General features: G+C 33.1%; 1 protein-coding gene across 1 annotated transcript in view; it reads left to right on the forward strand.

The window, feature by feature from the left end:
• LOC140146543 (WD repeat-containing protein 89-like) overlaps nucleotides 1-14,866 on the forward strand; it is a 286,375-nt gene that overhangs the window by 192,599 nt on the left and 78,910 nt on the right. The gene's annotated exons all lie outside the window — the stretch shown is intronic.

Below are 14,866 nucleotides of genomic sequence, written 5' to 3' on the forward strand. Positions count from 1 at the left end.
AAGACATGACCTTAATCTTTCACACAGAATATTTAGTGTTAAGAGTGAAAAGGTCATTGAAATTAATGCTGAGAAAAGTGCAATTTGATTTTGAAGAGGTCAATATAGTCCACTTACAATCTTGTATGAAAATCATTGGGATGCTTGATGCTTGAGATCAAATTCCTGTGAATTGAACATGAGGCTGAACATACATGATATGTTTCATAGCTCATGGTCTTGCTTACTCCTCCTCCCTTCCCCTGGAAACTATGTTGGAGCAGACATTTAGTGCAAGCACTTTTTACTATTTTTCAACATTCAACATTTATTAAGGGGAGCGTGGATGCATGAAATAAACAAAAGTGTCTCAAGATTTTCCCATTGGATTTTAGATTAGAATTTTACCATTTTACAATTGAGTATTAGACAAGAGCATCTGATTTGTTAATGAAGCTGATCATATGCAGCACCACACATGAGGTCTTTCAGGTTAACTGTTTTCATAAGGCATTAAACCAAACACGTATGTCCCCTAATTGGGCACAAAATTGATCCGGCTCGCTAACCGTGCTGATTAGACTTAATCTATTGTCATTGTCAAGATCCCCAAGGGGGCGAATGAGCCAGTGAAATATAATATTGAATGAAGTAAAGTGAAATATACAGGGATACCCTGAGAGGGGCACCAACAAGGAGGGTATTGGACTATTCCAGTTGAAATTCACATTACCCATGTGGAAGATTTTGGAAATATCTTCAACAGGGGGAGCATGAATTTCAGATGAAATGAGCACATTAGGCAGCGCTATTTGAATTTCATACACCCTCTGAGAAAGATTCAACCTGAATCTTCCATTGCATTATTCCAGAATCTCATTTATTCTAGAATGTGATACCATTCATTGTTCTAATATTCAATAGTACTACCAGAGCACATTTTATTTAACTGTGCATACAAGATTTTTTCTCAAAATAGCCAATAACTATTGTTGAACACAAAAATTCCAGGAACTGCTGTGGGTGTCTCTAAACATATGAAAGAAAAACGACAGGAATTCTTGAAGCATAGGAAAAGATTTGAGGAATAGCCTATGGGTTACTAACATGAAAGAATAACTAGAGGAACTGTGGAACTACAGATCAAACTGCTATAGGAAAACATAGTCAGGTATCACAGCAGATAATATTGCCCTCCTGTCCCATGATGCATTGCTGAAATTGTGTTGAGTAACACATGGGACCTTAATACTTTGCTATTCATTCATTTCATTTCATTCGACTGCGGAGCAGGCGACTACAAAGTTTCTCCAAGCACCATGATCCATAGCTAGTGAGACAATATCACCTGGTGCCATTTCACTAAACTTTACGAAGCTTCGTAAATCTCAAAATCATTTGTAACTTACGACGAGTCGTAAGTTCCATTTCACTAAACATACTTACGAACGGTACCCTTCGTAAGTAATAGGGATTTAATACAGGAACCCTTCATAATAGTACGTCCAGTATTGGGTATTCGTAACTTTACGAACGGTTACCTGAGTTACAAAGGGTTAAAAGTTTAGTGAAATGGACCCCTGGTATAGGGCTCCTTTACTGGCATCCCCATGAATGTATCTGAGGAAGCGAAGTTGATGTTGCTTTACTAGGAGGATGAGAGCCTGGGTGGGTGTCGGTCATAGCATAGATCTGGGTGTAGCTCAGACAGTCAAGGTACTAAATAGAATTGAATACCTGAGTGGAAGAAGGGCCCAACTCCATGAAAACTGTTTTAGAGATATTAAGAAAAACTTAATATTTGGAAAAGTTTTATAGATATAATGTTTTCATCTTCAGGGACCTTTAATACATGAACATACAATATTACATACATTCGAAATTATATATGATGTTTCCATGGCAACGGTACAGGTCTTAATACGAGCTGGAGTTGGGCCCTTCTTCCACTAATATACTGCAAGTGCCAGTTCCGTAAGCAGATGTGTTATAAATAGCTACAGAAATTTGGTAATTATCCATTAATTGCACAAGTAGAAGCATGTAATAGGTTAGCAAGAAAGTTTATTGCAGTGAAAAGCAGATTTCATGGATGAACAAAATTCCTCTTTAACTGGAAGAAGGGCCCAACTCCATGGAGTTGGGCCTTTCTTCCATGAAAACCATGATTAAGTGTACGTGGAAGACTATTTAGAGAGTGGATTTTGTCTCATCTTTCACACACATGGAAGAACAGTCTGCTGGCAATAAAATGCTGGGTCTAACTCATTTTTGTAAAAAATTGGAGTTGGGCCCTTCTTCCACTCAGGTATTCAATTGTAATTGTTGAACTATATATCTCAAACCCCAGCCAAAACAGTTGGCTTGATTTCTCAACATTGAATATTATGCATTTGCATACTGCCAAAGGTAGACATGTTGCCTATGGGGGTCGACAATAAGTAAGGGGTGCATTAGCGAGCTCAAATATAATGCAAATAGAGCGAACATACTCTAACTTTACACAAAAGCAGTGCTGACAAGTTGAGCGCTCCGTGTATGTTCACATGAGCGATATCGCCAGGTCCGAAAACTGTACCGGCATCGGCTGGATTCAAGTATGTGTAGAGAACACAGGCATGGAACACTTCAATCTATGTGTTTATTAATTCTCGCTATTCGCAATAAGGGCGCCGCCAGGTTTGCGATGTAATCGTGATGTATCATGGGAAAAGGTCGACATCCAAGTCCGCGCAATACGAATATTACCATGCTATTACATAGGAACATGTGACAATATTTATTTAGTTTGTCAAAATAAAGGTGTTACACGCGAATCGATACTCAATAATACTTAATAATGTGATTTGAAATGTGCACAATTCATTTTTTCTCTATCGATTTGCGTGTAATACCGTTATATATTGACAAACTAAAAAATATTGTCACATGTTCCTATGTAATAGCATGGTAATATTCGTATTGCGCGGACTTGGATGTCGACCTTTTCCCATGATACATCACGATTTTCCCATGATACATCACAATTACATCGCAAACCGCTGGCGGCGCCCTTATTGCGAATAGCGAGAATTGTGCATGATGGGAAGACATGAATTCTCTATACTGTGGTCATGTATCATAGCCATACAGGTAATGTTATATTGGATATGTTTTATATAGCACAGCCACAAGCAATGCTTTGTGCAGACTCCATACACTGATCATATAATATACACATAGTTTACACAGTCATTTGTGATGTGATCTAGCAAAATGAGTCGGATGTCGGCAATATTGATTTTGAGATATAGCCAATAATAGTGTTCAACTTCCTTTGTATTTTATTGTTCTTAGCAACACTAAAATGGCTGGACCTATATCTTTGAACCGTAAGACTTGCTATGATGAGATTTTCAGCAAAAAGCTCTGAGAATGGGTTGTGTACGAAAATGAAAACCCAAATTTCGATTTTTAATCGACATCAGACTCATTTAGCTTGATTGCATCAAGTTTATTGGTAACATTAACACTCAGAGAACACTTGGAACTATATTGGTGATTATTTTGTTACTCACCCGCATTAAAACAACATTGGTTATGGCTGCTATCTAATGAAGATAACATGATCTAATTCTTAGATACCACTTAAAACAATATAGTGGCTGTATTAGTGTTTGCTATCTACTGAAGATAGCGTGATCTAATTCTTAATAACCACTAAACAATAGTGGCTGTATTAGTATTTGCTATCTACTGAAGATAGCATGATCGGATTTTTAGTTGCCACTAAACAATAATGGCTGTATTAGTGTGTGCTATCTACTGAAGATAGCATAATATGATTCTTAAATACCACTAAAGAATAATGGCTGTATTAGTATACAAATATTAACTGTCTATGAGTGTGATGGTGAAATATAATCACGAGGTGAAAGATGGATTGTTCCATTCCACGAGCCGGAATGGAACAATACATCTTTCACCGAGTGATTATATTTCAACCATTACACAAATTTAAGGGGGTTCGAAACGATGTTTCTGGAAAACAGAAACTGAATTTAGAACCATTTGAATAGATTGAATAAGTTAAGCTAAATACACTGAGCAAAATAGTTTTTGTTTGAAGGAAATCGGACACACGGTTGTCAAGATATACATGTTGTTAGTTTCTTTGTATTCTATTGTTCTTGCCAATATATTGATGAAGTTAATGAGGAAAATTGGCATAATGTGCTCATGAATATTCATGTTTGCCAATATTATACCAATATCTTATGAATAAACCTTCATACTACTTTTATTTTATATGATTTTGACATGAAACTTTGCCAATGTGTTTCTATGGCCTAAAACATTAACATGTGATTTTCCGCCCATCTAATTTGCATATTTGCATAATTAATTAGCATTATACTTAAAGCTAATTAATTATGCAAATATGCAAATTAGATGGGCGGAAAATCACATGTTAAAGGTTTAGGTCATAGAGACACATTGGCAAAGTTTCAGGTCAAAATTCTTAAAGGTAAAAGTAGTATGAAGGTTTATTCATAAAATATTGGCAAAATATTGGCAAAAAATTAATATTAATGAGCACAGTTTGCCAATTTTCCTCATTAACTTCATCAATATATTGGCAAAAACAATAGAATACAAAGAATCTTTCAACAGCAATATCTCAAAAACCGTTTGTCCGATTGGCTCAAATTTTGGAATTAAGATTATTTTGCATATCTCTCTGCAACAAGTCTATTTTAATCTCAATCAGAGCAACTTGATTTTGCCTTTCGTGACAGTTAATATTTGTTTTATATCACTCATGCATAAATTCTATTACTAAAATACTATTTCAGGTAGGAAATACATTTTTTCATCAACATAACACCATGTTTTGTCGTGCCAACTTCACATTTTGGGGTCCACCCCATAACTAAATCGGCGAGTCCAAGAGTCAGCGACGGCTTGGCGCAGGCGCACTCACGGCAGAGCACATGATGGTAAAGACTATCACACGGAGAGGGTGATAGTAAAAATGATAAATGGTAATCAACCAATGAACTGTCTAGAATTTATGTATGAGTGAGATAATGTGTGCTATCTACTGAAGATAGCATGATCTGAATCTTAATTACCGCTTAACAATAGTGGCTGTATTAGTGTGTGCAATCTACTGAAGATAGCATGATCTGAATCTTAATTACCGCTTAACAATTAGTGGCTGTATTAGTGTGTGCTATCTACTGAAGATAGCATGATCTTATCCTTAATTATCACTAGATAATAGTGGCTGTATTAGTGTTTGCTATCTACTGAAGATACCATGATCTTATCCTTAATTATCACTAAAGAATAGTGGCTGTATTAGTGTGTGTCATCTACTGAAGATAGCATGATCTTATCCTTAAATACCACTAAAGAATAGTGGCTGTATTAGTGTTTGCTATCTACTGAAGATAGCATGATCTTATCCTTAATTATCACTAAAGAATAGTGGCTGTATTAGTGTGTGTCATCTACTGAAGATGCATGTATAAGTGGCTGTTTTAGGTAAAAACTTATTGTGACTGAATAAACACAAGACTAGTAAGGGGAAAATTGCAATTTGTTTACAGATTTTAATGATTTTTAGAATCATTTACTTTAAAAAAATAGAAACTAAGTATAAAGTGTCAATTCATCAAACTTTCAATGTTAAACTCCAATAGACATTCACAGGACCTTTCTGTCATTACTCATTATACTTAGCCTAAGGTGTTTGAAGGTTAACACGCCGCTTATCCTTATTTATTGATGATGTTTTCACATGATAAATTTGTTAACGTGACAAATTTGCAGAATTACCACAGTTACTATTAAATTTGCTGGCTCGTTAATGACTTAATGCTTTAAGGCAACCTTGGCTCGCTTAATGCTCTGCGTGCTAGCTATAGGCTTCAACATAAAAAGTCCAAGTTTTAAGATATTTTCTGAAAATATCAGGAGCAATCTTAAGATTCACTGACCAATGCTGGGTCCTTGTTTGTACTTATTTTAATGCATTTTTCATGCTGATTCCAAATATGGTCATGAAAATGTATAATTCTGAAAATTTGAATTTTTTTTTAAATTTTAAATTTGTCCTCTGCAGTCAACACCTGCGTGGAGAGGGTTAAAATACACAGAGTAATGGTTTGGTAAAAAAAGCAGAGCAGTAGCTTAAAGCCATGTGTGATTTGCTCCACAGCAATGCCCTAAATTTTTCTTGAATTTCTACTTTTTGCAATGATTGTAATACCCAATGGTGTACTGAAATACAATGTGTGAAAGACTAAGCCTGAAATGCTTTGATTTACAGTAACATATAAGTTTTATAATAAACCTTGGTAATCACAGTTTTATTCACTGATTTAGTGATGGGAATTAAGAAATGCGAATTTAAAAACAAGTGAAACAGTTCGAAATTGGCAAAGTGCATGGAAGAGATGACCTTTATCTCCCACACAGGGGGTGTAGATATCAAATGGAGTCACCCATTTAGGTAACCCCATTTGAGATTCACCCTCTCTATGTGGAAGATTAAGTTTGTGTCTTTCATAGGGGGTGTATGGATTTCAACTGAGAAAGCCTAATGTGCCCCTCTACCTGCTTTCATTTCATGTACAATGCCTCTGCTTTCTTCTCCATGCTGGGTTGAGAAATGTTGTACGGGGAACATGATCATGCTAACATTAACATTGTGCTACGCAAGATAAACATGTGTTATAGGAGCTACACAGGGGTGTGTGTTTTGACATACAACATTGCGGTAATTACAATAACATACCACAGGGGTTGTGTGGGAAGAACAGCATCCATGTTCAATTGTAGCTGATAGCTATTGAGTTAAGTTGTAAAAAGCTTTTCTTTGCGAGGTTTTAAATCTATGCACAATTTTCGTGGAAATATGTGATAAAGCATTGCAATGTTATTGCAACGTGATGCAAGAATGGCATACTCTGGTTTCTGTAAGTGTGTGGTACACAGCTGTGATCACCATTTTCAATGGTAGCCTATATTCACCGTAGAAGTGATGATGTAACGGGATTAACTACCATATAGCAATAGGTTAAAACAATTTTGAATATATCACCCTGCACTACAAGCAGGTTGCACTCAACACCTGTGTATGTCTGCAATCATAGATTGAATTACAATATACAAAGATACTAATCTTACAGGTGTGAGTGATCAACATGATATGAATATTCTATAAAATTATGATCCAGGTCTTATCCTGTTCTTTAACATATATGGTTCAATGCACAGGTTCTATGTGACTGTACTAGCACAGTGTGATATATTCAAAAATTGGTTGTGAATCCTGTTACATCATCACTTCTACAGCGAATAGCTCTAGACTTGTTCAGCGCCAAGTTGACAGGGCCTCTCTGGCACTCCCCCAGTTCAGTGGCTGCTGCATGGTTTGAGCGCCCATGCGCATAAAGGAACTGGAAGAAGTTGCCGCTGCGTGACTTGAGCGCCAATGCCCGCAAAGGAACTGGAACCATTTAAAAAGCTAATAGGGACTGGGGGAGTGTGTAATTGATGGATATAAGGCCTTTGAATACAGAATAATGTGTATGTGACCTTCATACAACATCATCCAATTGTCGTAATTCATATCCTATTGAAAAACAGCATTTTCCAATTGCAACACACTACTCTCCAATAAATATATTATATACCATAACCCTTACCTTAATCATAACCCTAAACTTCTGCAACACATAATGAGGTACAATTCAAAATTGCTCTGTTGTCCCACAAACACATCAGATTTCTAAGTTAGGACGTGTGTAAACGTTACAATAGGACAAAAATTAGGCTTGGGGAAAAAATTATAACAAAGATGGTATATTACAGCTTTAAATATTATTTTCCATTCTTGAGACAATATCTACCAATATATGTGTAATAAATTAATTTGGGGATTCATGATGCACATTGCCAACCCACAGACCACTGCACATATATAACAGATTTTCGTTGACCACAATATGATATTATAATCAGATTACCAACAAATTTTGATTAGAAAATATTTGCAATATCAGATCCATCCTACAAGGGCATCCTCCAAGTGGAAAACCTGCACTCTACAGCTGTCGCAACACACATGCTAGGCCACATATTATGTAACCACACAGAAGGTGTTTACATTTGAGCAGACATAATGAACAGAGACCTCCAATTCCTCTGACTGGGTCAATAAGGACACCCTTCAATGGAGAAGACTATGCAGCTATCCCAACATGGCTGATAGCTAGATTATATGTGTCCATCCATATCAAAACGATGCACTTGTCGTCTGCCACATGTGTCTCATTTCACATAATAGCTAGGAGTAAATACCAGACTCATCTCAAGTGGAGGTCACTTCAAAACATTCCTAAACCATGTGATTTGGGCATGATTTTAAATGGTCTCCACTTGAGATGAGTCTGGTATTTATGCCTAACTAGTATTTAAAAAGAGAAACATGTCACAGCCGACAAGTGCATCGTTTTGATATGGATGTACACATATGTGACCATCCACCACAACTGAGCCCGGATGTCTCCAGTGCCACTATTGGCTTGGTGTTTTGTATTGTTTGGTGTATATTATAGGCCTCCATCTGAAAATAAGCGTGGTTTGGAGATTTTGGATGATAACCTTAGCAAAATTCAAGCTTCAAATAGATCCTATAAATTGTGTTCTCTTGTTGGTGATTTTAACATTCATATTGATTGGATTAATGAGCATGCAACAAAGGGCTCTCTGCCAAATAGTCTTCTTGATGTGATGCACTCAAGTGGTTTTACACAAGTTCTTAAAGAGCCTACTTATAAGACTCTAAATGGTATTGATCACTTTCTTGATTTGGTTTTTGTTTCTGATCCATCATTTGTATTTTCTTGTAATTCCACTTATAATTTGCATGGTTGTGACCACTCGCAGTTAAATGTATTTTGAATATGTCTCCTCTTAAGACTAAGCCAATTAACAAGTCTGTTTACTGTCTAAATAAGGCTGATTTTGATCAAATGAAGTATTTGCTTGTAAATAGTCCCTGGTATTCATGTTTTAATAATAATGTCAATGTTATGTGGAATAAGGCCGAGTCTATTATTATGTCTTGTATAGATAATTCGGTCCCAAAGAAAGTTGTTAAAAGAAATAATTCATTACCTTGGATCAATAAGGATATTAGAAAATTATGTACAAAGAAAAAGATGTTATATAAAAGATCTAAAGTAAGTAAGTCTCCTATAGCATTGCAGCAATTTAAGGACTGTAGTAATAAATTGAAAGCTGCAATTAGAAAAAGTCATAAAAATTATACATATGATATTTCTAAAAATGTTAAGTGTAATCCCAAGAAATTTTGGTCATATGTTGCTTCTTCCAAAAAGTGTTCTGATAATACTTGTTTTACTGTTGATAATGATGTAATTACTGATCCAAAATATATTGCTGATGTATTCAATACTCATTTTTCAAGCAAGTTTGTTGATATGTATAAACCTATTGACCTTGAGTCTTTGCCTGATTCTATTCCTTCACATGGTGCAGCCCTTTTCTTTTGAGCCTATAACAGTAAGTGAAGTGGTGGATGTTCTTAAGAATCTTGAGTCATCCAAATCTCCTGGTCCTGATGGCATACTTCCTGTCTTTTTGAAGGTTTGTTGTAATGAACTAGCTCCAGTGTTATGTGATCTGTTCAATGTTTTTATACAGGACGGTCAAGTCCCTAGTGCTTGGAAAGAGGCCAATGTTGTCCCTATCTATAAGGGTTCTGGAAAACCCAAGGATGATGTGAGTAGTTACCGCCCAGTTTCTTTGACAAGTATTGTGGGCAAGGTTATGGAAAAGTTAGTTTCTTCTCGTTTAATGAATTATGTCAATGAAAATGGTATTTTGTCTGATAATCAATTTGGTTTTCAGAGTGGCAGAAATTGTGAGCAAATGTTGTCAAAATTTTTCCATCTGCTTAGTAAATCATTGGATGATCGTAAATGTTGGCTTGTTGATGGTATCTTCTTGGATTTTAGTTCTGCCTTTGATAAAGTCGATCACAATCTTTTGCTTGGTAAACTTCATTCTATGGGAATTAGAGGTCAACTTCTTCAGTGGATTCAAAACTTTTTGTTCATGCGTAAGCAAAGGATTACTTTCAAAGGTGTAGTTTCTGAATGGTGTAATGTAACTTCTGGTGTTCCTCAAGGCTCTGTTCTTGGCCCGATTCTATTTCTTCTGTTTGTAAATGACTTAAATGATGTGGTTTCTTCTTCTCTTTTCCAATTTGCTGATGATAATTCAATTGTCCGTCCTATCTATGGTGATTTAGACCATAACATTCTTCAGCAGGACATTGAAAATATTTTCCAGTGGTCAGTTTGTAATAAACCTCCTTTGAACCTTTCAAAGTGTTCCACCATGCACATGACTAGATCTAAGTCTCCTAAATTCTGTAGTTCTTATACTATGGGAAGTGATGAGCTTAAAGAAGTGGATGAATTCAAGCTGCTTGGAGTTACTTTCAGTAAGGACCTTTCTTTTGACTCTCATATTGGTAATGTTGCTAATAAAATTTCTAAGCTCTCTGGTTTCATAGTTAGATGTACTAGAAATATGACTTCTGATGCTTTACTTAATCTTTACAAATCTCTCATTTTGCCTCATATGGTTTATTGTGTTTGTGTCTGGTCTCCATTTCAAAGGAATCACATTGATAGGTTGGAAAAATCCAGAGGAAAATCACACATACTTTATTCTACAAAGATTTTCCTGAAGTTGATTTTGATGATCGTCCTTCATATTCTGAGAGGCTTGTAGATCTTAAATTGATTAAGCTTGAGGATGTTTACAAGTGTCAAAGATTAGTCTTAGGATTTAAAATAATCAATGAGATTGGGCCTGCTTCTTTTAGTTCTCTGGTTCAAAGAAGTATTTTGGATAATTCTAGGCTGTTGCACCAAACTGCCAAATCTTCATCTTTCTTTAATTCTATGTTTGTTTCCTCCCACGTCTTTGGAATGGAATTCCCTCTGAATTGCATCATGTTAATAATCTTGTTGTATTTAAGTCTGAATGTAAATCTTTTTATTTGAATATGCTTAAATGATCTTGTGGTATTACATGCTTTGACTTATATACTTTCAAATACCTGTATTTTTTGTATAGGCCTATATTTGTTTCAAGATTTCATAATGGTTTTATTTTGAGAAATGTATTTTTTGCTATTTTATGTACTTTTGAGTTTTAACTATTTATTCATGTGCAGGATGAGTGGGCACTCATGTGTTTGGACTTATAGCCCATTCACTCATCCTGAATTACTTGCTTTTTGTTTAAGAAATGTAAAGTCAAATGTACTGTTATTTTGTTACTTTTGTATTGCAAGTAATTCAAATAAATATTATTATTAAATATTATTATTATTATTGAGATATGCTCCATTGAACTTAACAATAAACAATAGGAAACAAAGGATTTATTGACTGTTTAATTGATTTTTCACTACTTAAGAGCTCTTGAACATAATTTTTTAGAAGTGGCTCTATACCTCAAAAAATAGATTTTTCTGATATTTTGTGCAATGATGCATGTTAGGGTGTTGACTACTTGTGTGACTAAAAAAAATTCAAAAATCGGCTCGTTGCCATGGAAACGGCCAAAACCCAGATTCTGTCATTTTGGGCCAAATTGGCAGTGAAATTAGTGAAAAAACATGTTATTTCAAGTGTTCGCTGTATCTAAGCCATATATTGCTGGTACATCACATTAAGTTCTTGTGAAAGGACATCTATTCATCTGATGATCAGCATATTTAGAGGTCAATAAGTTATTCTTAAGGGTACGTGCAGAGCCCATCTGTCAGGTGTATTTTCACTTTTTCATAAAATGTCATTTTAGCACCTAAAATATCATCATGAAAATCAACAACCCGGTGTTTCCAGGATTTTGTCCATTCTAGTGTGGGTAGTACAAGCTAGGTACTTTACATTTTAATAAAAATCAGCTTGGGCAAATGTTACTTCTATATACAGTGTTGCCAGAAAAACCGGTATTTTTGCAAATTGACATTTTGTCAAATTACGCCTTTTTGTCACAATTTTGTGCATTTTGACAAATATTTTCCTTCAAGGTGAATCCAAACAACACTTTTTCGTCTTTGTAAATATCTAAACACTGAAAATTCAAAATTAGTGTTGCCAGAATTCTTAATAAAACACCCAATATTAGCATTTTAGTGATTTTGTGTTGATGGTTTGGTTAGGAAATGCTTATTTCTAATTTTCATACATCGAATGTACATAGTATAGATTGTTATATGAATGTTTAAACACCTGAGCACAAAGTAAGTGTTGCCAGAATTCTTGATAAAACACCCAAAATCATATATATATATTTATATGTGCCATGATCCAACATCAAATCTTTTTACTATCATCAATATTAATAATAATATCAATGTAGGCCTATTAACATCATTATCAATACTAATCAAAACTATTAATATCGATATAAATAATGAATAATGAATAATATTAATAATATCAAATATATTAACATCATTATCAACAATCATCAAAAATATTAACATTAACCCTAGAACTACTGAGCCATATTTTGTAACACGGACTACGAAGGGGGTTGCAACCCCCTAATTTTCAATTATAAACGTCATCCGTTATATTTGGCATCAATGTATAGCTATGGGTCTCCTCTACCCCAGTGATACCAATAAGTACAAACATTCCTCTCATATAATGTCGCTGTGACGTCATAATGTGAGGGCGCCCATGTAAATTTGGAAAATGTCAGCTATTTATTAAAGTATTGGCAAAATTGATTTTCGGCTAAAATTCTACAAAAAATGCAATTTGACCGAATTTTCTCCTCAAACTAACAAGTAAAAAATCAATAGCTTATAATAATTTTACATGAGCGAAATGAAAATAATTTATTTTACTGTAGAAACCATTGGTGGCCCTCACCAACGCCCCCTCTATGGTCATCTTTGACAGCCGGTACTACCCCCAGGTAAGGTGCTGGTAAACATTTTTACACTAAAATGAGCGCAAAGGATGGATCTATGATTAGTTTAGGTCGGGGCGTAAATGCGCGCATTTTTTATGACGGATAAGAAATCTTGGGGTGATACTTCGTAGTTCTATGGTTAATATCAATAATAATCAAAAATATTCACATCAATATATCAATAATATTTAAAAATATTAATACCAATATCAATAACACTAATAAACATGATAAACAAAACTATCAATATCAATAATAATCAAAAATATTAACATCAATATCAATAACAATCACAAATATTTATATCAATATCAATAATAAGCAAAGTATTAATATTAATATCAATAATAAGCAAAATATTAATATTAATATCAATAATAAGCAAAATATTAATATCAATAATAATCAAAAATATTAATATCAATATCAACAATATCAAAATCTTAATATTTTAAAATTGATATTAGTATTACTATTTTTGATTATTATTGATATTGATATTAATATTTTTGATTATTATTCATATTCATATTAATATTTTGATTATTGATATCGATATTAATATTTTGATTTTTATTGATATTGATGTTAATATATTTGATCATTATTGATTTTGATATTAATATTTCTCATTATTATTGATATAGATATTAATATTTTTATTATTATTGATATGGATATTAATATTTTTGATTATTATTGATATTGATATTAATATTCTTGATTATTATTGATATTGATATAATGATATATTTATATTTTTCATTATTTTTGATATTAATATTAATTATTGATATTGATGTTAATATTTTTGATTATTATTGATATTATTGATGTCAATGTTTTTGTTTATTTTTGATATTGATGATAATATTTTCGTTTATTATTGATAACGATATATATATTTTTTTTAATTATTACTGAAATTGATATCATTATTTTTGATTATAATTGATATTGATATTAATATTAATATTTTTTTTAGTTATTACTGAAATTGATATCAATATTTTTGATTATTATTGATATTAATATTTTTGATTATTATTGATATTGATATATATTTTTGATTATTAATCATATTAATAGTTTTGATTATTATTCATATTGATATTAATATTTGTGATTATTATTGATATTGATATCGATATTAATAGTTTTGATTATTATTGATATTGATATTAATATTTTTGATTATTATTGATATTGATATTAATATTCTTGATTATTATTGAAATTGATATTTACATTTTTGATTATTTTTGATTATATTGATATTAATATTAATATTTTTGATAATTATTGATATTGATGTTAATATTTTTGATTATTATTGATATTATTGATGTTAATATTTTTGATATTGATGATAATATTTTTGTTTATTATTGATAACGATATTTATATATTTTTAATTATTGCTGAAATTGATATCAATATTTTTGATTATTATTGATCCAGTCCAGTAAGGTTTGAGTGACCAGTTCAAAATTCAATAGAAAACAAAGAACAAAATTAATACCCATAATTACCCTGACTATAACTTTGTACTAGATAATACTAGAACCGTGGGGTTTTTAAAATTTGAATACGCTTTTTAGGACACGCTATTGATGATAGTAAACCCAATTTTGACGTTTTCAACTTTAGCGTGAGAGGACTGGATCATGGCATTATGATTTTGGGTGTTTTATCAAGAATTCTGGCAACACTTACTTTGTGCTCAGGTGTTTAAACATTCATATAACAATCTATTCGATGTATGAAAATTAGAAATAAGCATTTCCCAATCAAACCATCAACAACAAATCATACTATCAGTAAAATACTAATATTGGGTGTTTTATCAAAACCTCTGGCA

The sequence above is a fragment of the Amphiura filiformis genome, chromosome 2 (genome assembly GCF_039555335.1).
Source record: "Amphiura filiformis chromosome 2, Afil_fr2py, whole genome shotgun sequence".
NCBI lineage: Eukaryota > Metazoa > Echinodermata > Ophiuroidea > Amphilepidida > Amphiuridae > Amphiura > Amphiura filiformis.